Genomic DNA, 25,645 nt, shown 5'->3' with positions numbered 1-25,645 from the left:
GGAATGATTGTTTGATGCTTCTGGAAGCTGTTTGTCAATGTTTATTGAGTTTTTTTGGGCCTGAAATAGTGGTATTTGCTGTGTTTTGATTCGTACTTTTTGGGCTTGTGGTTTGCATCGGTTGTCGAAGATTGTGTATGTTGGGATCAAGTTGGTGAATTCGAAAAACATGTTGTCAGCTGTGTATTTTTTATCTGCCGCTCTATTGAGGCTGTATGTGTGGTGGAATAGAGTTCCCAAATTCCAGAAGTGTGTCTCCGTCATCAGATTCTTGTTTGAGTGAACAACGTACTATAGTTGTCTCAGAGGAGGAGCATTCAAGGTTCCTGCCATATCAGGCATTCTAACAAGCATCTCATCACATTGCATCTTTTGCTCAAAAAAGTAACTATACTGTCTGTATGTCATCTCGTATCTCTCCCACTATTCCCTGGGTTATTGGCTCCGCTGCTAATGACCATATGATAGGAGTCACCAACTTCTTTTCTACGCTCCAATAATTTAAAAAATCTACCTCAATTTACCTTTTCTGATGGGTCCACTATTGCTGCTGAGGGAATAGAAACAGTAAAACCTACTCCCTCAATCTCTCTTTTGCTCTCTAAATTCCTAGACCCCCCCTCCCCTTTAATCTCCTATTTTTAAGTAAAATTACAAAGTCACTAAGGGCCTGTTTGGTATCGTTGCTATTTTTTTTTTTTTGTTTTTATTTCTACATAGTGAAGAAACAGATTATAAAAATGCATCTGTTTATGTTATCAATTTTTTGTTTCCATTGACGGTTTTCAGCAATTTGCAAAAAAATTGAAAATAAGATTTTATGGTTTTTAGTTGTTTTGGCAACCTATTGCTAGAAATTTTAATAACCAAAAATAGTTCTTTTGGATTAAATCATTCATTTTGTACATTTTAAACTAAAATTAAAATAAAATGATCATATGAATTTAAATATAATTAAATTAATAATATGCATAATTTCAAAAATTATAATAAAGCCAATTACAATTTTTTTTTACTATTTTTCAATTGTGATGTCCAATAAAATTTTTATTGTAAAGTAAATTTTGAAAGTATAACAATTAAGTAAAATAATTATTATAAATTTTATTTTATTATAGTATTTCTAAATGTGTATTATTTGTAATTTTATTATTTTAATCATATTTTTTAATAATATTATTAAATTTAAACACGAAAATGAATATTTTTTAATTAATTTTTAAATTAATTTTTAAATTTATTTTAGTTTTATAAATATTAGCTAAACAGGTTGTTGGTTTTTGGTTTTTAGTTTTTGTTTTTGATTTTTGGTTTTAGTTTCTGTAATTTTTGAGAATGATACCAAATGGCCTCTAAATTGCTCTATAACCTTCTTTCTTGATTTTGTTCTTATTCAGGATCTGATGATAAGAAAGATGAATGGCACAGGACGTGAGGCTGATGGACTTTACTACTTTATGTGACTCTTTTCTCCTATTGCCTGTAGTGTCGCTGCCATACCGTATCAAATCCATTGTCGCCTTGGTCATCCATCATTAGACAAGTTAAAATAGCTAGTTCCTACTTTGAGTTCTGTGTCTAACCTTTACTATGAGTCTTGTCAATTAGGAAAGCATCATCACGTTCCCTTTGCCTCTTGAGTCAATAAAAGAGCCGTTATCCCTTTTATGTTAGTCCATTTCGATGTTTGGGGTCCTAGTTGTGTTACAGCAAAGTTGTTACTTTTGTTGATGACAACTCCAGAATGACTTGGTTGTTTTTAATGAAAAATTGTTCCGAGTTGTTTAATATCTTTTGTGCCTTTTGTTCTCAAATAAAGATTCAGTTTGATATGCCAACCCAAATACTTCATAGTGATAATGCAAAGGAGTACTTTAGTACCTAATTCACTACCTATAAGACTAACTTTGGTATGATTCATCAGTCATCTTGTGCCCACACTCCACTACAAAATGGAGTTGCGGAGCAAAAAATAGTGATATTCTTGAAGTCACTTGAACCCCATTGTATCAAATCAATGTCCCCAAAGTTTTTTGGAGTGATGTTGTGCTCATCGCTTGCTCTCTCATCAATAAAATGCCATCTTCTATTCTTGGAGGTAAAATCTCATATTCAATTATCTTCTCTAGGGCTCCTTTGTTCTTCCTTCCTTGTATATTCGATTGCGTGTCCTTCGTTGATCAGTTAAGTCCTGAAAAGGATAAATTGGATCCTCATGCTATCAAATGTATTTTTCTAGGTTATTCCTATACTTAAAAAGGAAATTGATGTTATAGCCCCATTTTACATCAATTCTGTCTCTGTTGATGTCACCTTTTTTGAGTATACACCGTACTATTCTGATTCCTTGAGTTTTTTTTACCTTAATGAGTCCCTTCCTCTTCCTTGCTTTCCTAATCCTAATCTATTTTCTCTTTCCAAGCTTCCTTCATCTTCATCTAGTTTGAGTCTTTCTCACTTGGATTGTCCCAATTTGCATGCGTACACATGAAGACTCAAAGGAGGAGAGCCTCCTCTCATTTCTAGTTCTACGTCTCCAGCTCCCTCGTTGGATGATCCTATTTCCAAAGTGGTAAATCCTCTTATTGTTCGAAAAGGTAAACGCGTTTGTACCCAACATCCAATCTCGAATTTTGTTTGTTATGGTTTCTTGTCACCCTCATCTACTATTTTGTTAGTTCTTTCTCTTTTGTTGCTCATCTAAAGTCTATTTCTGAAGCCCTGCCCCATTCTGGGTGGAGGAATGCAATGATAGAAGAGATGCATGTGCTACAGGATAATGATACTTGGGAGTTGATATGTCTTTTTGATGACTTGAGTAGTTTTTGTGAATCTAAGAAGGAATTGTTGGTGGATCAATTGAGAGCTGATTTAGCCTTGTATGATGAGGAAGCCTTGGCTCAATTAAAAGAGGGAAGTTCTAAAGGATAGAGAGTGGAAGCTTTAGGATGGAGTGATGAACTTACACGAAGCACGCGGCTGTATGGGGAAGAGTGTATTAAATTTTTCTACGAAATTGCGCAAGGGGGGACTAATGATTTTAAGCACAATTTAAACCAGGTGAAAGAATTGATACATAAGGGGTCTGTGTCCGTTTTCCTTAAGCCTAATTCTGATATGGTGGATTCGTCGACATTCCTTCGATTAAAAGAGGGGTAACGATGAAGAGAGCTTTTTCTATGGCTGGTCTGAACTTTTGTCCAAATTTGGAAAAGGTATCCTTCCCCTTCCTATTCAATCCATTATTGCTTCTGACACTTTATGCCACAGGGAGGGTTCTTCTAGGGGTTAGCACTTCTGGTATTGGCCTTGGGGGTGGGGGGGGGGGGGTAGTGAGAGAGATATTCTTGATCCAAATAAACTCCTTAAGGGCCTAGGTTTGAAATTAGTTAGTCTAGCAGGGATCGAGGTGAAATTGCCAGTGAGTCGTTAACTTATGAATGGGAAAATTAAAGGTGCAGGAAGAACTTAAGAATTTGGTTTATTCTATTAACTATGGGGGAGGGAAGGGACTTAGGAAAGGGGAGGGGGAGTAAACGAGGGAAATTATGAAAATCATTAGTTGGAATGTTAAAGTGCTAGGAGATTATAAAAAGATGGGGTTAATAAAAAAGGTCCTGCTTAGAAACTCCCCTGATATGGCTTTGATTTAGGAGACCAAACTTGAGAATGTTGATTGGGGGGGAGGGGGTGTTGAAGGGATTTGGGAAGATTGCAATAAAGATTTGGCCTTTGTACCTTTTTGAGGGTTTGTGGGTGGAATTTTGATAATGTGGGATACTCGCTCTATTGTTGAAGTGGATAGTCTAGTTCTCTCTTTCCGCTTTAGTAGATGTGAGAGGGGCAGGGTCATTTGTGGGTTTCATTGTATGGCCCATCTAGACCAACCCTTAGGAGCTCTTTTTGGAATGAACTTGGTTACGTGTACAACTTTTGTGCTCCTAATTGGATTGTAGGAGGTGATTTTAATGCGGTGAGGTTTCCTCGAGAGAAGAAAGGAGGTTATAGAGATACTGATACTATGCTGAGTTTTGATTCTTTTATTAGGGAGTGTGGTTTGAGACCTTCCTCTTGATAATGCTAATTTTACGTGGTCGGTGGGGGGCTAGAGTGGTGGCAAGTAGGCTTGATAGATTCCTTTTCTGTATAGAGTGAGAGAATGATTTCCCTTATCTATCTCAATCTATTTACCTAGGCCCATTTCTAACCACTTCCCATCTTGCTGGAATCGAGAAAAGTTGCTTGGGGGCCTACTCTTTTTAGGTTTAAAAATTTGTGGTTGGATCATGATTCCTTTCAGCCTTTAGTTGGGAATTCTTGGAATGAGGATGTGGAGAGTTGGGAAGGTTTTAGATTCATGAAAAAACTTAAAAGGTTAAAAGAGAAGTTTAAAGATTGGAATAGGGAGTTGGAGACTTAAGGTTTAGAAAGGCGACTATCTTGGGTGAGTTGGTTTAGTTAGATAGGAAGGAAAAAGATAATACTCTTATCGGGGGAGGAAGAGATGAGAAGAGTATCTTTGAAGAATGAGTTAGAAGAGGTGATTTTCAATGAAATGAGAAGTTGGAGGCAAAAGACGAAGTTTAAATGGATCAGAGATGGTTATTGTAATTCTAGATTTTTTCTTAGGATGACAACAGGGAAAATGAGGAAGAATTTGATCAGGGATTTGGAAGTGGATAGTGGGGTCATTATAATCGATCAGAGTCAAATTCTTGCTGAAATCACTAAATTTTATTCTAATATGTATTGTGAGAGGATGTTAGCAAACCTATGATTGAAGGATTAGAGTGGGACCCTTTATTTGGCAAGGAGGTGAGTTGGTTGGAATAACCTTTCGAGGAAGAGGAAGTGAGAGCCATGTTTTTTGGGATGGAGAGGAATAAAGCTCCGAGATTGAACGATTTTAGTATGGCTTTCTTCCAAGATTGTTGGAAGGTGATTAAGGATGATTTGCTTAAGGTATTTATTGAATTTTACGGGAATGGGATTTTAAGCAAGAGCATTAAGTCCACTTTTATAATTCTCGTGCTGAAGAAGAATAAATCTATTAAGATTTTTGACTATAGACCTATTAGCTTAGTTTCCAGTGTCTATAAAATAGTCACTAAAGCGTTAGCTAGTAGGCTAAGTAAGGTGCTTGATAGGGCTATTTCTAAGGCTCAAAGTGCTTTTGTGTGGGATAGGAAAATTGTGGATGCCATTTTGGTTGCTAATGAGGTTGTGGAGGATATTTGGAGGAGGAGGAAGAAGGTTATAATCTTTAAATTGGATTTTGAGAAAGCTTATGATAGAGTGAATTGGGAGTTCCTAGGCTAGATCTTTGTGAGGTAGGGGTCTGAAGAGAGATGGCGGCGTTGGATTAGAGGCTGTTTGCTTAATGTGAGCTACTCAGTATTAGTAAATGGTAATTCTAAATATTGGTTTAAAGCTACGAGAGGGATTAGGCAAGGAGACCCTCTTTCCCCGTTTTTGTTTGTTTAGTGGCTGATTCTCTGAGTAGGATAGTAAATAGGGTAGTGGATAGAGGTTTAGTGAAAGGCTTGATGGTGGGGAAAGATTGGGTCAAGGTTTCGCCCCTTTAGTTTGCTGATGAGACTATCTTTTTTCTAGAGGATCATAAACCATCCTTTAAGAATATTTTGGGTCTCCTTCATGTTTTTGAGAAGGCTTATGGGCTTAATATTAATATGGGTAATAGCGGTATCACTGCTATCAATATAACTGTTGAGTATGTTAGGAAGCTATCTATGGAGGTGGAGTGTAGTGTTTTTGGATTGGTCGCTGTCCTATCTTGGGGTTCCTTTGGGAGGGGAGGGGTGTAATCCTAGATCTGCTAGTTTTTGGGATCCTATTGTGGAAAGGGTTTCTAAGAGCGACTGGATGGGTGGAAAGTTGCTTTATCCAGGCCTGTCTTTCTTGTATCCCTTTATATTTCCTTCCGATTTTTAAGATTCCAACAAGGGTTGCTAATAAGATTGAGAAGATTATGAGGGACTTTTTGTGGGTGAGGGTGGGGGTAGTAGGGATCATCTCGTTAATTGGGGTGTGGTGGGTAGGTCTAAATAGGAGGGTGGTTTGGGTATAGGAAATCTAGTGTCTATAAACACAGCCCTTTTGTCTAAATGGATTTGGAGGTTTCTGCTAGAGAATTACTCTCAATGGCATTTGGTTGTAAAAAGTAAGTACGTATTAGATGATAATGGGTGGTATATTAATTTGAGATTTAGATGTTCTTTGGAGAGTTCGTGGCTCTTAGAGTTATTCCCTCTTCATTCCCCATATTAAATTCTTGGTGGGTAGAGGTAGTAGTATTTGGTTATGGAAAGATCCTTGGTTGGGGGATGGAGTTTTTTCACCTCTTTTTCACACCTTTTTTGCCTAAGCTTAGGGCGTGATGAGTCCATTTCTTCTTTGGTTATTGATTCAGGGGGTCATTTGCCTTCTTGGGATTTCCACTTACGTAGATCTTTAAATGATACAGAGATGGGAGAGCTATCATCTTTGCTACAACAACAACAACAACAACAAAACCAAGCCTTAAGTCCCACTAGGTGGGGTTGACTATATGAATCCTTTTCCGCCAATTTATGCAATTATGGACCATTTCTTTTGACAGGTTTAGGGATATTAAATCCTTACTCACTATCCCTTTTCAAGTTATTTTAGGTCTACCCCTACCTCTTCTACTACCCCCCACATTGACTAACTCACTCTTCCTCACTAGCGCACTATGTGGCCTACGTTGCAAGTGTCCATACCATCTGAGTTGTCCCTCCCTTATCATATCTTCCTTAGGAGCTGCACCTAACTTATTGCGAATATGTTCATTCCTTAATTTATCTTTTAATGTTATACCACTTATTTGTCGAAGCATTCTCATCTTGACAACTTTTACTTTTTTGGATATTCTATTTCTTCGTCGCCTAACATTCTGATCCATATTGCATAGCTGGTCTTATAGCTGTCCTATAAAACTTCCCTTTTAATTTTAAGGGTATTCAACGATCACAAAGCACACTTGAAGCACTTCTTCATTTTACCCAACTTGCATTAACTCTATGCATTACATCATTTTCAATTTCTCCTTTAGCTTGCATAATAGATCCAAGGTATCGAAATCTACTAGTGTTATTTATTTCTTCATCATCAAGTTTAACTCCGTCTCTAATATTCCTCCTATCATTACTAAAATTACATTTCATATATTTTGTTTTATTTCTACCTATCATAAAGCCTCTAGATTCCAAAGCTTCTCTCCATAATTCTAACTCAGTCTCTACTTCATCCCTAGTTTCATCAATTAATACAATATCATCTACAAACAACATACACCATGGAACCTCCTTTTGGATACTCTTAGTCAGTTGGTCCATCACTAAAGTAAAAAGATAGGGACTTAAAGCAGATCCTTGATGTACACCTATGGTGATTGGAAATTCTCTAGTTTCTCCATCTATAGTCCTCTCACTAGTCATTACTCCATCCTACATATCCTTAATGACATCAGTATACCTACTATATACACCCTTTTTTTCTAAAACCCACCATAGAACTTCCCTAGGTATCCTATCATATGCTTTCTCAAGGTCAATAAATATCATATGCAAGTCCCTCTTCTTTTCCCTAAACTTTTCCATTAATCTTCCTAAACTAGCTATCATCTTTGCTAGTTTTGTTAAATGACTGTCATTTTTCTATAGAGGAGGATGGGCGGTCTTGGTCTTTGGATCCTTCGGGGGTTTATTTGTGTAAATCTTTTTCCGATTTTTTGAATAGTCCGATTTTTCTTTTCCGCTCTATAGTTCTATTTGGAAGGCTAAAGTCCCCTTTAAAATTAAGGCTTTTATCTTATTGGTTGCGCTTGATAGAATTAATACTAGTAAGTTGTTGCAGGTTAGGAGACCTTTGAAGGCTATATCTCCAGTCATGTGTTCTCTACTTTAATTGTTTAGAATCATCATCACATTTGTTCATTCAATGTGGCTATGCTTGGAGTGTTTGGAATAAGCTACTTGGCATTTTAGGTGAATGTTGGGTGAGTTCAAAAATAGTGGAGGATTTTTTGGCGGTGACTTCTGTTGGTTTTGGCAGGAAAAAGGGAAGGGCAGCGCTATGGAAATGTGTAGTTTTTTTTTTTTTTTTTTGTGTTGGTTGTGAATGGAGCATAATGTGCACATTTTCCTAGGGAAGAAGTCAGCTTAGGTGTTGGTTTGGGAAAAGATACATTATTTGGCTTCTCTTTGGTGTGTGGGACAAGGGAATTTTAAGGGGGTGAGCTTTTCTGATATTCGGCATGATTGGCGTTGTGTGTTGGAGTGTTAGTTTGTGATGCTTTTTTTTTTTTTGTTTTCCTCTTTTGTTCTTTATAGTCCGTAGGTTGTTTGTTTGTGTTCTGTATTTGGATTTTCCAAACTTTATTAAGGAGTATGTCTTTTTCTCCTAGATGTATATTCTTATTCTATAAATGATTTCTTCTTTCATTATCAAAAAACAAAGAAAGAATGCTTTCCTACATGGTGATCTTCAAGAGGTTTATATGGAGTAACCACCACAGTTTTTTGCCCAGGAGGAGTTTGTGTGTTGGCTCAAGAAAAACTAAAGAGTCTCCTAGGGCATGGTTTTATTGTTGTTGTACTTAAGTTTGGCCTTTGGCGGTGTGTAGTTCATTCTGTATTTTATTGTCATGCTCCATCAGGACGGGTTTTGCTTATTGTTTATGTGGATGATATTGTGATTACTGGTGATGATGATCAAGGTATACGGAGCCTAAAGCATTTCATGCAGACTAAGCTTCAGACAAAGGATTTTGGACCATTGAAGTACTTCTTATGTATAGAAGTATAGAGACCTCATACCAGAACTTTCTTGTCATAGAGGAAGTATGTTCTTGATCTTTTAGATGAGATTGGACCATTGTGATCCAAACCTTTTGATACACCTATGGATCCTAATAGTAAGATAGTGCTAGATATGGGTGATTTGTTGCCCAACCCAAGATGATATTTGAGACTTGTTGGAAATTTGAATTATCTCACGGTCACTTGGTTGGATATATTTTTTGCAACAAGTTTTGTGAGTCAATTTCTTGATTCTCCGAGAACAAGTCATTAGGATGCAATAATTCACATCTTGAGATATCTCAATGGTGCACCTGGGAGAGGTCTCTTATATCAGGATCAAGGTTACACTCATATTGAGGGATATACTGATACAGATTGGGCTAGGTTACCTTTCGATAGAAGATCCACAACCGGATACTTTATCTCTATTGGTGGAAATTTGGTTTCTTGGAGGAGTAAGAAACAAATTGTGGTGGCGAGTTCAAGTTCTGAGACAGAGTATAGGGCCAGGCTCACACTAGATGTGAACTTGTTTGGTTGAAGAACATGTTGGAAGAACTAGGTTTTTGACAATCTTAGTATATAGAGTTAATGTGAGACAATCAAGCTACCATTCATATTGCCTCCAACCTAGTCTTCCCATGAGCAGACAAAACACATTGACGTTGGTTACCACTTTGTTTAGGAGAAACTTGTGCAGAAGCTCATTGCTTCCACTCATGTGCAGTTTGATTTGAAGCTTGCTGATTTATTTACTAAAGCCTTGAGGGGGTGGGGTGCTTGTGTTAAATTTATTTGTAACAAGCTAGGAGCATATGATATATCTGCTCCAATTTGAGGGGAAGTATTGATGGTTATCTTAGTTTTTTAGCATTGTTAGTGTATTAGTGTCATGTTAACAAGTGAGAGTTAGTAGAGGTATTATGGCCATTGTATGTACTTTGACATATAGTTTAAATATTGATGGTTATCTTAGTTTTTTAGCATTGTTAGTGTATTAGTGTCATGTTAACAAGTGAGAGTTAGTAAAGGTATTATGGCCATTGTATGTACTTTGACATATAGTTTAAATATAGAGGGAGAGTCTTACCATTGTGACTAGGTCTTCCAGTTTACTCAAATCATTCAATAATATTGAATGAAGGTGATGTAAAGAAAGTAACAGAAAAAAAAATATGTCAATTTTTTCTTTGGCTGAAGGTAAAAAGTTGCAAGAGAGAGCCTGATGCACTATAGATGAACCAGAGAACACAATTTTTGTGGCATATTTCCTTCATCTTTAAGTAATGGGGTAATTATTGGTACCATGGGAATCTTTTTACTAAGATGTAAATAATTTGAGAGAGTGCGACGCATGGTAACTGAACTGGAAACCAACATTGTTTCCAGCATATATCTTCTCTGATGAATCTAATTGACATGGGTGTGAACAGTAGCAACAGACAGCGACAAAGTACATGAACAGCAGGTAGAGTGGTGGATGAGCAGTGCATGAACAGTGTGTTGAGCAAATGCGTGAACAGAGTGGTGTGCTGTGTGTGAACAGCAGCAACTGATTGTGATGATGTCAGATTTCATGGTCTTATCATGTTTGATCCAAGTAGACAGAAAAATCTTCCATTTTTAAAAATATGATGGGTTGAATATGTTGTGAATCACGGACAAATCTGGGGTAAGGTCATTTCTCTTGGTTTTAAGGGTGAATGGCTATTTTATATAAAAGACCAACTTCAGCTGTTTTGGTTTGAAAAATCAGCATATCCATGGTTAAAAACTGAGATTTCAGAATGGTCATCTAATGAGACTTATGGAGAATAAATTTTGGAAATTAATTTCTATCAAGAAGTTGTTTGATTCAGGTAGAAGGACTTGGTGAGGATATCAGACGGAGATGAAGCAACATGGTGGTGGAAATTTTCAGATTATTGTATGGGATTGCGAAAGGGCAAGGTTTGGTTGCTCAGCAATGGTAGGGACAGCTGATGCATGGAGATTGTGTCTAAGCTAATCGGCAATTGTCTGTTCAATTTGTGAGGATGGGAGCATTGCTGGAAGGCTCGCCAGGGATTTGCAGGCTGGGGAAGAGAGGCTGGTTGGCAATGACAGTTGGAATGAGGGAGTTGCAGGCCAAGAATCTTGGAAGAAATTTATGGTGGCTTGTGTAAAATTCAAGTGTGGAACACTATTAACATTCCCAAGTGGATCCTGAGTAAGAGAGACAGATTTATGGTCCAATTATATTATAGTAAACTCACTCCCTCGGCAGAAACCCTTTCCCTGGAAGCCCATCTGGAATACAGCAGTCCCTACAAAAGTTGTTTCAACTCTGGGAGAATTCTTATTGTGCATTAGCTGTGAAAAAGGAGACTGCCTCTTGTCAACAGGTGTTTGTTGTGTTTGAAAAGTGATTATCTATTGATCACATCCTCTTACACTGATTCTGGACTAGAATTATTTTGGTCTTGCCCCCTTGTCTGATGAGGCAGCAAGGCAGCAGTGAGTTTCTGCCAAAACAGTGAAAGGAAAGCTGTGGGCCTGGAAAGGTATCTGCTCCTGCAAGGAGAAGAAGAAAGCTTTGTTTCTCATTCCTCTTGTCTTCTTTTGGTAAAACAGTGAAAGGAGAGCTGTGGGCCTAGAAAGGTATCTGCTCCTGCAAGGAGAATAAGAAAGCTTTGTTCCTCATTCCTCTTGTCTTCTTTTAGTTTGTGTGGAGGAAAAGAAATAAGAGAGATTTTGAAGGATCAGTCATGCCCATAAATATTACTAAAGACAGATGGTGGATACTATGACCACATGACATAGTGGTTTATTTTTTGTTGACTCTTGTAATTTTTAATTTTTGGTTTCCCTGTAATTAATCTTTCTTTTCTGATATATATTACAAAAAAAAAAAAAAAAATTCCAGAAGTTTGATTTGAATTTATCTAGAGTTTTGTGAAGGATTGGGATACAACTTGAGAGGGGATGACACTGGATTGCTAGAAATGAGGAACTAGCAAATCACATGCACACATAGGAATTTTTGCTCAACACTCAGTGGAATCCACCAAAGAGATGCATAGACAAGGAAACTCACCACTCTAAAGATACAGATAACTCACCACTTTAGAGATACAAAGTTTTAAAAAAAACTTTACCACTCATAAAGGTGATACAGAACTGAAGAGAAACAAGGTGAAGGCCAAAATGTCCAATTTTCATTCAGAGAAATGATATATTTGCTAATGCATGCCCATGGATGCTTTTACAAACTTGGAATAGCCGTTCAAGCATGGGAAAATGCTACTTCACATTTCTAGCTAAAAATAATTGACGTCATCAAAACAAAGACTCAGAAGAAAAGCTTAATACATTTTCTTACATTGGGAATACTGACACAAAGGAAGCTAAGCTGACAGACTGCACACTAAAATTTCAAATGATCTAACTTCTAGTAGAAAACTCCAATTAATGTGTAAAGGGCCCTTCTTCAACTTTAAATCAATAGGTGATGTGCATATTTGAAGCTCTAGAATCTTTTCAAAATCGGGCTCAAAATTAGGCCAAACTTAACACACATGAAGAACTGATTTTTTTGCATCATTAAGTCACCTTTCAACAGATCAAATTCACCAGAACTCTTTGAGCATACTCCTATGTGATGCGCCCTTGGTTGAAGAAGAATCATCCTCAAGTCATATGTGTTGTCATCGCCTTAGTAAGGGGATTAATCATTAACATTGGAAGTATTGGAAACGTCATAATGTACTAGATTCACCAATAAGCTTGAGAACTTTGAATGGACCATCAGGCCTTGTCTTGAGCTTTCCAAATTGGCCTTGGGGGAATCTCCTCTTTCAAAGGTGATTTCAAACCAGATTAACTTCTTTGAATTCAGAAAATTTTCGATGCTTGTTTAGCTTGACCATGATACTCATATTTTGCTTCTCAATCTTCTCACAAACCTGTTCATGTGACTTCTAAATTTGCTCTTTCTCAGTATCTATGCTAAAATTGTTAGTAGTTGGAAGAGGAATCAAATCCAAAGGACTCGATGGATTCTGGCCATAAACAGGTTGAAAAGAACTACAACCAATGCTTTGGCTAGCTGATTGATTGTAAGCAAATTCTTCTTGTGGCAAAACAAGATCTCAATCCTTAATATTCTTCCTAACCAAACTTTTCCAAAGACTTCCCAAACCCTAGTTTGAAACCTCTGTTTGGTCATGAGTTTGGGTATGGCAGGTGCTGTTGAATTGAAGATGAGTTCCAAGTTTTTTTTTTTTTCTTTAAAGTGTGAGCCAAAAATGACTCATAAACTTGGAATTCCGATTTAAAGCGAGTGTTGTTTGGAATATCATGGACTTTGACAATCTCTCTTATGTAGAGGTCAACAACATAGTGGCATCAAGAGTCTTGCTATATGAAACTAAATGTGCCATTTTAGAGAAACGATGAACCACCATCATGACTGAATTTTGCAGTGAGCTCCTAGGCAATCCAAGAACAAAATCCAATATCTTCCCATGATACCTATGAATTTTGGCTATATGGCATGTTCTGCAAGGTTGAATAAACCTAGTGATCTCTTTCCATGTTTGGCGAACAGTAATTTTCTTGAACAGAGAAAGTGTCTTATCTTTGGCAAAATCACCAGCAAGACCTCCACTATGAAATTCAAAGATAATACCCTCGCTTTAAGAACCTTGTGGAATGCACAAACGGTTCTCCTTGAAAAGAAAACCATCCAGCAATAGAACATTCATAGAAAGCCCACTTGCACATTTTGCCCATATCTTGTTGAAATCACAACCTAGCTTGTATAGATATTTCAACGCTTCAAAACCTGCAACTTTCATGTGCATAGTAGTTAGCGAAGAATGCCTAGAGCTCAAAGCATTAGCAACAACGTTCTAAACTCCAATCTTAATTGAAATGCTAAAAAGTTTGAAGAAATCCAACACATGGTGCATGACAACTACCAAGTTTTTAGCTGTGAAGAATCTTTAATGCTTTATGTTCAGAATAGAGCACAAATGACTTAGGATGCAAATACTGCCTCCAATGGTCTAAAGCACTGACAATGGCATAAAATTCTTTGCCATAAACGAAATATTTTTCTCCAATAATCACTGAGATTTTCACCATAAAAACCAATCGATTAACCTCCTTGGCTAAGGAATGCACTAATTCCCATGTTGGAAGCTTCAATTCATCTTCAAAAGCTTGTTACCTCCTGCTTAATGAGCTCAAAACTTTTGTGAGCTTCATTTGTCCACTTAAAATTGCCTCATTTCAAACATTTAGTGATTGGATCAATAATGGTACTAAAATTCATGGTAAATTGGCGATAAAAAGATGTAAGGCCATCAAAATTCTAATTGTCATGTAGTGATGGAATCATGGCTTTAAATCGCGGTAGCGAGTAGCGTAACGTAACGGTAACAGGTGTATTAGGAAGTGGGAGTAGCGGATATTACATAACAGGAAGCGGGTGTAACGGCTGTGAATTTTTTTCAAGCACACACAACCTTGTGCATATTAGCATACTTGCATGTTTTAAGCTTTTAACCCTTCTTAGAAAGAGTTTTAGTATATTTTGGATCCTTTAGTTCGACTAAGTTATTTGGTAAGGGCAACAAGTTTACATTTATTTTAAACCACCATTGATAGAAAAATTATGTGTGCGTGTATTTATACTTCTCATTGTTCTTATCTATGATAAGTTCTTATGTGTGCTAAATTAATTAATAAAACAAAATACATTATATAGTCCATTAATCTATTAGACACATAAGACATACGAATAATACAAATATAAAATAACTAGAAAAGAAGAAGGTTGAAGTTGAAAAATATAGAACATAAATATCAAATTACTAATATCATCAAAATAAAATATTTTCCTAACAAGTTAGCATTTTCAAATTGTTAATTAATGCCATCTCTTGTGAGTATTTAAAGAAATAGTAAATTTTGTATCATTGTTGTCCTCATTATAATCTTTTCCCCCTCTCGCCACATGGTATATTGAGAATGATTTATGAAAGAGAGGGAAAAAGTGACGATAAAAAGTAAAAGAATTAATAATTTTTTTGGCGTAACAGTCCGTTACGTTATGTAACGGCATTATGTACGGTCACGACCGTTATTTAAAACCATGGTCGGAATAGGCTGGCTTTTAATTGCTTCAATATTACTAGTATTACATAAGCTTAGACTACTAGTGAAAAAATGACACACTTATGGTCTCTTAAGGTTTGAAATATTGCTTGCAAATAATCAAGAAGCTCCTTCTTGCCTTTGATATACATAAGATTATCATTAAAATAAACAATAAATCTGACAATAAATGGTTTAAACACATCATTCATAAAACTAGAGTATTCGAGAGGTCAACTAGTATAACCATCCATTCATAAAGGCCATCCCATGTTTGGAAAGCTGTCTTCCATTCACGCTCTATTTTATTCTGATTTGATGATAACCACTTTTTAGATGTGTCTTTAAGTTGTAGTAGCAGTTAGTTGATCAAATAAATCATCAAGGTGAAGAATAGGAATGTGATAATCAACATAAATCTTGTTTAGTGCTTTGTTATCTATGTACACTCACCGTGATCCATTCTTTTTTGGGCACAAGATGGGATGATAGAACACATAGACTATCACTTTCTTTCTCCAAAGTCTTTGCCATAAGTTATTCTACTTGCCTTTGCAATACTTGATGCTTTTTTGGACTTAATCTATAGGTTGTCTTGTTGGGAAGCATAGAATCAATGCAATGCTAAATGTCTCACATTGGAGGAAGACCTAGCGGTATATCTTAAAAGATTATTAAACTCATCAAGTAAAGGTTGCACTTTAGGTGGTTACTCACTCCCTCATTTTCTTTGAAAACAGAAAAAGAGCATATGCCATCTTTAAACTACCCAAAAACATTTTTAGTTCATCAAATTAATTTATGCCTCTTTCAAAGGTTTAGAAATGATCTTAGGTTTAGAAAGACAATCTTCACACCATCTTTTACGAAAGAAAAGGTTTGTAACCATGCTGATATATTCTCCCATCATACTACCATGGATGATCAAGCAAGAAATGACATGCATCCATGGGTATAACATCACACCAAATCTTATCACTGTACTTCTTACTAATTGAAAATGAAACAAGACACCTTCTATTTACCTTTGGTTCATGGCCTTTATCTGACCACCTTAATTTGTAAGGATGACGATGTGCCGCTATTTCAAGCCACAACTTGTCTAGTATTTTTGTGAATACAACATTAGGACAAGCTCCACTAACAATAATAACATTACAAACCATCCAACTGAACTATATCTAGTGTGTAAAATGTTCAAACTCAATCTTCATCTTCTTCATTGGCAACACTCAAAAACACTTAAATGGTAGGTAAATCTCCTCGGTGAGCATAGGTTTCTTCTTCTTCCTTCTTTGAGTAGATCAGTACATCACCACCTTCTATCTCTTCCTTTATAATAGAGAAAATATTGCAATGTGGAAAAGCAAAGGCAAAATGCCCATATTTTTTACTCTTAAAACACTTTTTTGAGCTAGCATTTGATGTCCTAGCTGACTTATGGACACCCCAACGTTACCCTTTTTAGTGCGTTAGATGAAGAGGACTTGGCTGCTATATTAGGCTTCTACATGGGTGCACTCCCTTGGTTTGAAGAGTTCACCCAGATTCGTGACTTGAAATCACAGTGTGTTGTTTTATTTTTTATTTATTTTATTTTATTTTTATTATTTTTTAAACTTTTGTCCCAAATTTCCCCACATTGTTAAAAACTTCAATAAGGCTGTAAACTAACCATTTCGCTCATCTCCTCTTCCAACCCACCTAAAAAGCAAGCTATTGTTTGTTCTTCATGTTCAATTATATCAAGCTTCAACATTTCATGTTCATATTTCTCTGTGTACTCCTTAAGATTATGTAATTTTAGAAAAGTTTTGTGCCTAAACTGTGGTGGCAAGAATCTTTTTTCTCCCTTCATGAGATCTTTGCTTCTTGAGATTTTTCCACCATAAAGAAGCATATTTTTTGTGTTCTAGAGCGACTAGCTGCACATTAAATTCATTAGAGTACTCCTTGAAATCAAAGACCCACCTCTCAACGGTTTGAAGCCAATCAATGAAATCATTAGGTTGCATTCTTCCTAATTTTGGAATATCCACTTTCACATTAGAATCTCTTGGAAATTTTTGATTCTTTTGTCTACGGTGATTGGAGAAGAATCATCACTTGAATCATGATTTGGAGCATGATGGAAAGGATTAACATCACCATAATGGAAACTTCAACTGCTATTGTCATTCTCTTCTTAGGGTTTGTTAATTTTCTTGTGATGCTATTTACACTTTCTGGTTTTTTTTTTTTTTGTTTTTGTTTTCTCCGGGGGTTCCTAGATTTCATTAAGGAGATGTCTCTTCTCCTGATTGTACATCCTTTCTTTATCTAATGGATTTCTTTTGCTATCCAAAAAAAAAAGAGATTAACATCACCATCATCATTTTAGGGACCATTTTTAGAATTATTTTCATTACCAAGATGATTTTCATTACAATCAACATGGTGCTGGAGTTTTTGAATTTGCTTTATCATCTCATCCATTTCAACAGTACAAATGACTCATGTTTTTCTTGCAAATAACGTGGTTAGATTCTTGTTGGGAGAAAAGGGATGGTGGGAGGCTTTGTTCTAGCATGCAGTTTTTTGGTAGCTTCAGTAGGGATTGTTGTTTGAGATATGTTTTGTTACACAATGCTTTATTTACTTGGTCAGCTAGCGGAAAGAGTATAGCTAGTTGCCTAGATTGTGTTCTTTTTATTAATGAGTGGGAAGGGGAGGTTCTTGATCCTACTCAAAAGATTCTAGCTATTCCTGTTTTTGGTTATTTTCCCATGTATTTTTGTGGGAGAAGTCTTTTTATCCTTTTTGTAAATTCTCCTCTTATGAATGAAATTCCTTCTTTTGTTATCAAAATAAAAAAATAAAAAAATAAAACCCATGTATTTGGAATCTAGGAAGGTTACTCAGGGTACTACTCTTTTCTTGCTTGAAAATATGTGGATGGATCATCATTGCTTTCATAATAGAATAAAGGAAATTTTGTGTATTTATGATATTGTTGGTTTGGGGGGAGGGGTTAGATTTATGAAGAAGCTTAAATGTGCTAAAGAGGTGCTAAAAAAGGGTGGAATTTAGAGGTTCTTAGAGATGTTAGATTTAAAAGTGAGTATTTTGAGTGAATTGAGTGTGTTGGATGGGAAAGAGATTGAGGAGGGGGTGCTAAAAAAGGGTGGAATTTAGAGGTTCTTGGAGATGTTAGATTTAAAAAGTGAGTATTTTGAGTGATGTGAGTGTGTTAGATGGGAAAGAGATTGAGGGGTTCATTAGAGAGGAGGGAGTTAAGTGATTTTGAGGAGTGAGTTAAAGAGAATGCTTTTGAAAGGGGTTGGGGGAATAATTGAGTTTAGGTGGTTCAAGGATGGGATTATTATTCCAAGTTTTTTTCATAAGGTGGCAAATGGCGAGTGATAGATTTAGAATGGCCAGTTATTGAGGGATTGGAGTGGAGTCCTATTTCAGATAATCATGTTTTGGTTGGAGAAGCCTTCTGATGAGGAGGATGTTAGAGCAGTGGTTTTAAAGTTTGAGAGAGATAATGATCTAGGGGTGGATGGGTTTGACTTACCTGATTTAGGAGTGCCCGGATGTGCAAGGGAGGACTTAATCTGGGTGTTTTACAAGTTTCATGGAAATGGTAAATTGGGCAAGATAGTTAATTCTACCTGCTTTTATTTAATGTCTAAGAAAAATAGGTTAAGAAAAGTGTTAGTTTTGTCCTATTAGTTTAGTATCTGGCGTGTGTACCATCATTGCTAAGGTTATTGCTGATAGGCCGAGCTTTGTCCATAGTGATACTATTTCTTTTGTACAAAGTGTTTTTGTGGGAGAATTTGGTTGTGGGTGCTATTGTAGGAGTTAATGAGGTGGTGGAGTATGTAAGTCATAGAAAGAGAAAAGGCATTGTGTTGAAACTAGATTTGAGAAGGCTTACGACAACATTAGTTTGGACTTCTTGGATAGGGTGCTTTTCAGGAAAGGGTTTGGTGTTAGGTGGATTTATTGAATAAGAGGTTGTCTATCTAATGCTTATTTTACTTTGATTATTAATGGGCAGCCTAAAGAGTGCTTTAGATCATCTTGGGTGGTTAGGAAAAGGGATCTTTTATCCCATTTTTATTTGTTCTCGTGGTGAATGTATTGAGTTGGTTGATAGATAGTGTTGTATTGAGGCGGTGGATGTATGAGAGGGGTTTGTGAGTTGTGAGGGGGGGATCAAGGTGGGTAGATAGCAGGTGGTAGTGTTTGCTTTGTAGTTCGCTTGTGATACGAATATTTTCTTTGTGGATGTCATTGTCTTTTCACACATTTGCTAGACTAAACCAACAAATTTGATTGTGTGTCAATGGCTTAACCAACTAAGACTTGGCGCCCTTACAGTATCAAGGAGATGCATGAGAACTTAGACCTTATGACAGTTGCCATATTGATGGTAGGGTTTGCTATTTGGATTCATTGGTGGATTTTTCTTGCAAATTTTTCTCTTCTCACCTTGTTGAAGCTATTGTGGTGTTTCCTCTCTCTTGGGGTATATGGGAGGCTAAAGTTCGTCCTAAGATAAAGGCGTTTATTGGTAGGTGGATATTAATAAAGTTAACACCAAGAACTTGTTGCAGAATAGGAGGCTTTCTAAAGCTTTGTCTTGCAAAATGTGTCTTATGTGTGCGAGTATCACCAAGGATGTATCTCATTTGTTTTTTTCACTTTTCATTTGCTTGGGGCTTGTGGAATACAATTTTGGAGTTCTTGAGTAGGGGGGAAAAGGGATCTTTGGCAAGTTGTGCTTGAGATGGTCAAGGATAAGGCTCCAAGTCCTAATGGGTTTAATATAGTTTTTTTACGGCATTGCTAGGATGTTGTCGAAGTGGACTCAAATGAAGATTGTTGAGGATTTATTTCATTAATGGTGTTGAGTATTAATTCTATTGTCATCTCTTTGGTGCATAAGAAGAGTAAAAATCTTTGCATGTTGTGGATATTGAGCCTATTTGGTTATTAGAGTGTATAAGATTATTGTTAAGGTGCTTGTGAATAGGCCGAGTTTAGTAATTAGAAATACATCTTTTAGACTTAGTGTTTCTGTGGTGGGTAAGCAAATTGTGGATTCTGTTGTAGTGGCTAATAAGGTTGTAGAGGATGTGTGGAGGAATAAAGGCAGAGGAGTTCTTTTTTAAATTTTGAAAAATCTTATGATCGAGTCAGTTGGAAGTTCTTGGATATGGTTTTGGGGAGTAAAGGTTGGGTTAGGTGGATCACTGTGATGAGGGGTTGTTTGTCTACTGTGTCCTTTCTTATTGTTATCGGAGCCAAATTGTGGGTTATAGCTTCAATGGATGTTAGTCAAAGTGATCCTTTGTATCCTTTTTGCTTTCTATTTTTTTTGAGTAGATTGATAGATAGGGTGGTGGATTCAAGGTAAGTGAGAGGTATTGGAGTGGGTAGTGAGAGGGTCATTGTGTCTCATCTTTAGTTTGTTGATGACACTATCTTCTTCTTAGAGGATCATAGAGTCTTTCTGACTTGCTCACCATTTTACAACTTCTTGAGTGTGTTTCTGGGGTTAAAAGGGAATATTTAGGGAAAAATGGGATTCTAGATATTAATCTGGGAGATGTGAAATCTTTGGAGTTAGCTTCTTTGGTGGGTTGTGCTACCTTTGCTGGCCTTTGATATCTTTAGGGGTTCCTTTGGTTGTGATCCTAGGTCTGGGATTTTGGGTGCACGTGTTGGAGAAGGTGGCTATGCTTTTCGATGGGTGGGAGGGTGCTCTTTTTTCTTAGGTGGTAGGGTATCTCTTATACAATCTTGTCTTTCTAGTATACCTCTTTATTTTTTATGTCTGTTTTTAAAGTTTCTGTTGGGGTGGCTATGGCTATTGACAGAATGATGAGAGACTTTATGGGGTTGGCGAGAAGAAAGACAATTTGGTTATGTGGGAGGTGGTGTGTAGGTAAAAAAAAGGGGTTTGGATCTTGGTGTCTAAAAACATTGCCTTAATGAATAAATGGTTGTGGAGGTTCCCTTTAGAGGAGAACTCACTTTGGCATAAAGTGCTTAAAAAATAAGTTTGGCATACGAGGAAATGGTTGGGATACTTATGCTGGCTTTTTACATTCTTTTGAGGGTCCTTGGAGATTCATATATCAGCTTTGTCCACATTTTATTCTTATTACCAAATTTAAGGTGAGCAATGGAATGCACATTTGTTTTCGGGAAGACCCTTGGGTGCAGTATTCGACTCTTTTCATGTTGTGTCTTATTTATATCGTTTTTCTCCATTGCATAACAGGTCTGTTTCTTCTTTTTTTCTTTCTAATGGGTAGAATTTTTTGTGGGATTTTCACTTCCGTAGACCTTTTAAATGATAGATATGCCAAGGAGCTCGCATCTTTGTTGAGTTTGTTGGAGTGTTGTTGTCCTTCTAACAGGAAGGATGTGAGGAAGGGTGCTGAATTCTTCAGGAGAATTTTCTAGCAATTCTTTATCCTAGAATATGTCCTTTTCTTTCTTTCATAGAATTTGAGATGCCAAATTTGCTTTCAATTAAGGCTTTTATTTGTTTCATTGTTCGTAATTGAGTTAACACTAACAATCTGTTGCAAATGAGGTGGTCTTCTAAGGCATTATCTCTGGATGTGTGTTCTTGGCTTTGATAGTTCTGCAGCGGCCTCTCATTTGTTTGTGCATTGTTCTTTTTCTTGGAGGATTTGGAGCAAGTAATTTGATTTAAGTGGGGAAAGTTGGGTTTGTCTAAAGTCTGTGGGCTAGGGTTTCAGGAAGAGCAAAGACAAGGCTCTGCTCTTTGGAATTGTGGTTTGTTTGCTGTGTTGTGGGGTATTTCTATGGGAAAGGAACAATCACATTTTTAAGGGGAATAATAATTGGGTTTTGGTTTTGGGATAAGATTCAGTTTTTGGCTTCTTAAGACTCAGCATTTTTAAGGTATTGTTTTTCTCTATTAATATACTTCTTTTTTTCCGACAAAAGAAAAATGGTTAGTTGGGAGTTGTTTGTAGGCCTAAAAAGGATGGGTGTTTGAGTCTTGTTGAAGTGGTGTCTATGAACATTGCTGTAATAGGTAAATGGTTGTCATGTTGTCTCTTAGAGGTGTCCTCCTGTTGCCACAAAGATATAAATAGTAAATTTGGCTTGCAGGGTTATGGATGGGGTGCTAACTTGGGGTTGAGATGTTCTTATGAAAGCCCTTGGAAGGGTATTTAACATTTATATCTTTTTTTTTAAATTCCTTATACTAATTTTTTTTGTGGGAAATGGGCTGGTCATTCAGTTTTGGAAAGACATTTTGGTGGGGGGTTTCTTCGCTTTGCACATCTATGAACTTGTCTCTTCATTCTTTATTTCTAATGCGTCTAATTTCTATTAGATCCTTTTTTGTAAGGCTTTTAATGATAGGGAGGTGTTGAGCTTGCCTCATTAAGTTTGTTGGATGGCCGGCGCCTTTCCGAAAGGAGAGACTATGATCCTGGATTCTTGATTCTTCTGGGAAGTGTTCTTATACATCCTTTTTTTTTTTTTTAATCATTTAACCAATAAAATCTTATCTTTCCTGCTTCATAGACCTATTTACAAGGCTAAAATCCCCTCTAAGATTAAGGCTTTTATAGTGGATTTGTTGACTACACGTTTTCAGGTTTTGGAAGGAGTAAAGATGGTTTGGCATTGTGGAGGTGTGCGAATTTTGCAGTTTTGTGGGGGATTTGGTTGGAGCAGGATGCTATTTTTTTATGGTTTTGATTATGTTTTGGGATAGGATTCTGTATATGACCTCCTTGTGGTCTTTCAGCAGGATGTGTTGAAGGATTTTATTTTTCGTATTTACAGTGTGATTGGCTGACCTCTGTTTTGATTCCTTTTGATTTTTCTTCTTTTTTGTTTTTGGTTTTTTGTTATTATATTTTTAAACTGCTCATTCTTTTACTTTTTTTTCTTCTTAGTAAAACCTCTTCTTCTTTCGTTCAATAAATCGATAAATATATAAAAACATGTGTTTCCCTCAAAGATTAAGGCTGATATTTGGTTGGTTGTTCTTAACAGAGTTGACACTAACAATCTGTTGCAGAGGAGAAGGCTTTTAAGGCTTTACCTTCGGATGTGTGTTATCTTTGTTCTGAAAGTTCAGAATCTGTTTCTTATCTATTTCTTCATTGCTCCTTTTCGTGGAATGTGTGGAATAATATTTTTGGCTTATTATTTGGAGAAAGTTGGGTGTGTTTGGAGTTGATGGAGGATTTTTTGGCAGTATCATTTTCAGGTTTTGGGAATGGTAGAGATGGTTTGGAATTGTAGAGGTGTGCAATTTTTTGCAGTTTTGTGGGGGATTTGGTTGGAACGGCATGCTGGAATTTTTAGAAGAAAGAAGACATCTCTGATTCTGCTTTGGGATAGGATACAGTATCTGGCCTCCTTGGGGGATTCTCGAAGGAATTTATTTTTCATATTTACAGCGTGATTGGCTGGCTGTGCTGTTTTCATTTAACTTTTTTTTTTTTTGATAATTTTTTTTGGTTATTCTTTTGAAGAGGATTTCTTATGCTTCTTGTTGTACCTCTTGTTCTCTTTCATAAAATCTCATCTTTTTCAATTTTTTTTTTTTTTTTTTAAACAGTTCTGGAGTTGATGAAGAGTGGGTTTGTCCAAAGTCAGCGGAGGAGTTTTTGCTTATTTCTTTTATCCGTTTTTGGAAGGGTAAGGATTTTGTGAGGCTATGGAGATGTGCTTTATGCGCTGTGTAATGGGGAATTTGGCTGGAAAGAATTGCAAATTTTTTTTTTCTGGAAAAGGTTATCAATGGGGTTTCTTTGGGACGGGATGCAGCATTTGGCTTCACTTTGGGCTTATAGTGCAGTCTGTCTTAAGTGTTGCTTCTTCCAGCAAGCCATCTGAGATTGGGTGGTTCTATTAAGTGGATGCATTTTTTATTTTTTCCTGTGTTCATGAGTGATGATTTCTTGTTCGCTATTTCTGTATCTGTTTCTTGCTAGTTTCAATAAAGCTTCTTTTTACAAGAACAACAACAAGAACAAACCCAGCCTTAAGTGCCACTAGGTGTTTTGCTAGACGAATCCTTTTCCGGCAATTTATGCAATCTTGGTCATTTCCTTAGACAACTTGTGGGCTGTCAAATCCTTACCGTCTCATTGCTAGTTATTTTGTATCTACTTCTACCCCTTCAATTGCCACTAGCAATAAACTAGCTCATTCCTCCATGGTGGTGCACTATTTGGTTTATGGTGCAGGTGCTCAAATCATTTTGAGTCACCCCTCCCTTATCTTATTTTCTATATGTGTTATGCCCTAACTTACCCTGAATATGTTCATTCTTTAATTTATGTTTTAACTTATATCTCATTCACCTTAGCATGTTCATTTCGGCAACTTTTCACTTTTTGAATATGTTTTCTTAGTTGCTCGACATTCTGATCTATATAGCATAGTTGGTCTTATAGCCGTCCTATAGAACTTTCTTTTTAAATTTAAGGATACTCCAAGATCACACAACATGCCTGAAGTGCTGTAAAGCTTGCTTCTCTATCCACAATATATATACTGGTGGGAGATTCTTATGATGCTTTTGTAAAGTGTAAGCCTCGTGTGACCTAAATAGGGAGTTTCAGTTATTTCAATCAGAGAAAATGACTGTATTTTATAGAACAGTTGTGTCTAAAATTTTGATTGAACATGATATATACATTTTTTTGATAGCAAAGGAAATTTATTAGATAGAACAAGCATGTACAATCAGGAGAAGAGATATCTCCTTAACAAAGTCTGGGGAACACCAGGGATAACAAAATAAGAAAACCGAAAAAAGTGAAAAAAAAAAAGCCCAGAGAAGCATAAGAAGTCAACAGAGAATGCAATCCTACTGAATATCTGAGAAGCATGTCCCCTTGAAATTGCCATCACCCACGCACCACAGAGAAGCCAGAAAATGGATCTTCTCCCACACAAAAAAAAAATGCTAATTTCTTCCTTTAAAATATACACGAGTTTCATTCCTTCCACTATCCCCAAAATACTGCAAATAAAGCACTAATGCATAGCACTTTTCCTTCCTTCGTCCTATGAAACCCAACAAAAGATATTGCCAAAAACTCCTCCACTGTCCCTGGACAAACCCAACTTTGTCCAAAATAACTGAATAACTTGTTCCAAACCTTTCATGCAAAATTATAATGCAAGAAAAATGTGGAGCAGATTCTGAGCAGTTAACGAAAACATGTATGTGGTTGGATGTGTGCCTTTAAAGGCCTCCTAATCAGCAGCAAGTTATAAATGACTAAGTTTTCATGTTAATAATAGAAGTGTTTCTTGTAGTTGGAATTTGTATAAGGTACCTATTTAAACTGTAGATGTTAATGTGTTTCTTTTATATTTTATAGTTTATTAAAAAAAAAAATGATACATGAAGTGATGACTTTATGGTGGTTTTCATAACTAAATTGAATAGCTTTATATTTCTTTTCACCTGCAGATATTAAAAGCTGAATTTTTTGCCTAGGGGTCATCCCAATGGTTAGAGCTTGAACTTCCATGTTGGAGTTCTAAGGCTCAAACCTTGGGAAGGGGTATAGAATGGGAGATGAGCTACCTTCCATTGTGTAGCCCATGCCCAATGAGCCTCAAATCTACCCCCAAAAAAACAGAGT

The 25,645-nt window shown here is 36.5% G+C and overlaps 1 protein-coding gene across 1 annotated transcript in view; it reads left to right on the top strand.

Annotated features, from left to right (window-relative positions):
• LOC131161600 (protein SABRE) overlaps positions 1-25,645 on the top strand; it is a 134,360-nt gene that overhangs the window by 35,688 nt on the left and 73,027 nt on the right. The window lies entirely within an intron of this gene.

The sequence above is a fragment of the Malania oleifera genome, chromosome 8, assembly GCF_029873635.1.
Source record: "Malania oleifera isolate guangnan ecotype guangnan chromosome 8, ASM2987363v1, whole genome shotgun sequence".
NCBI lineage: Eukaryota > Viridiplantae > Streptophyta > Magnoliopsida > Santalales > Ximeniaceae > Malania > Malania oleifera.
The sequence above is the reverse complement of the archived record's forward strand: the minus strand, read 5'-3'. Positions and strand labels throughout refer to the sequence as shown.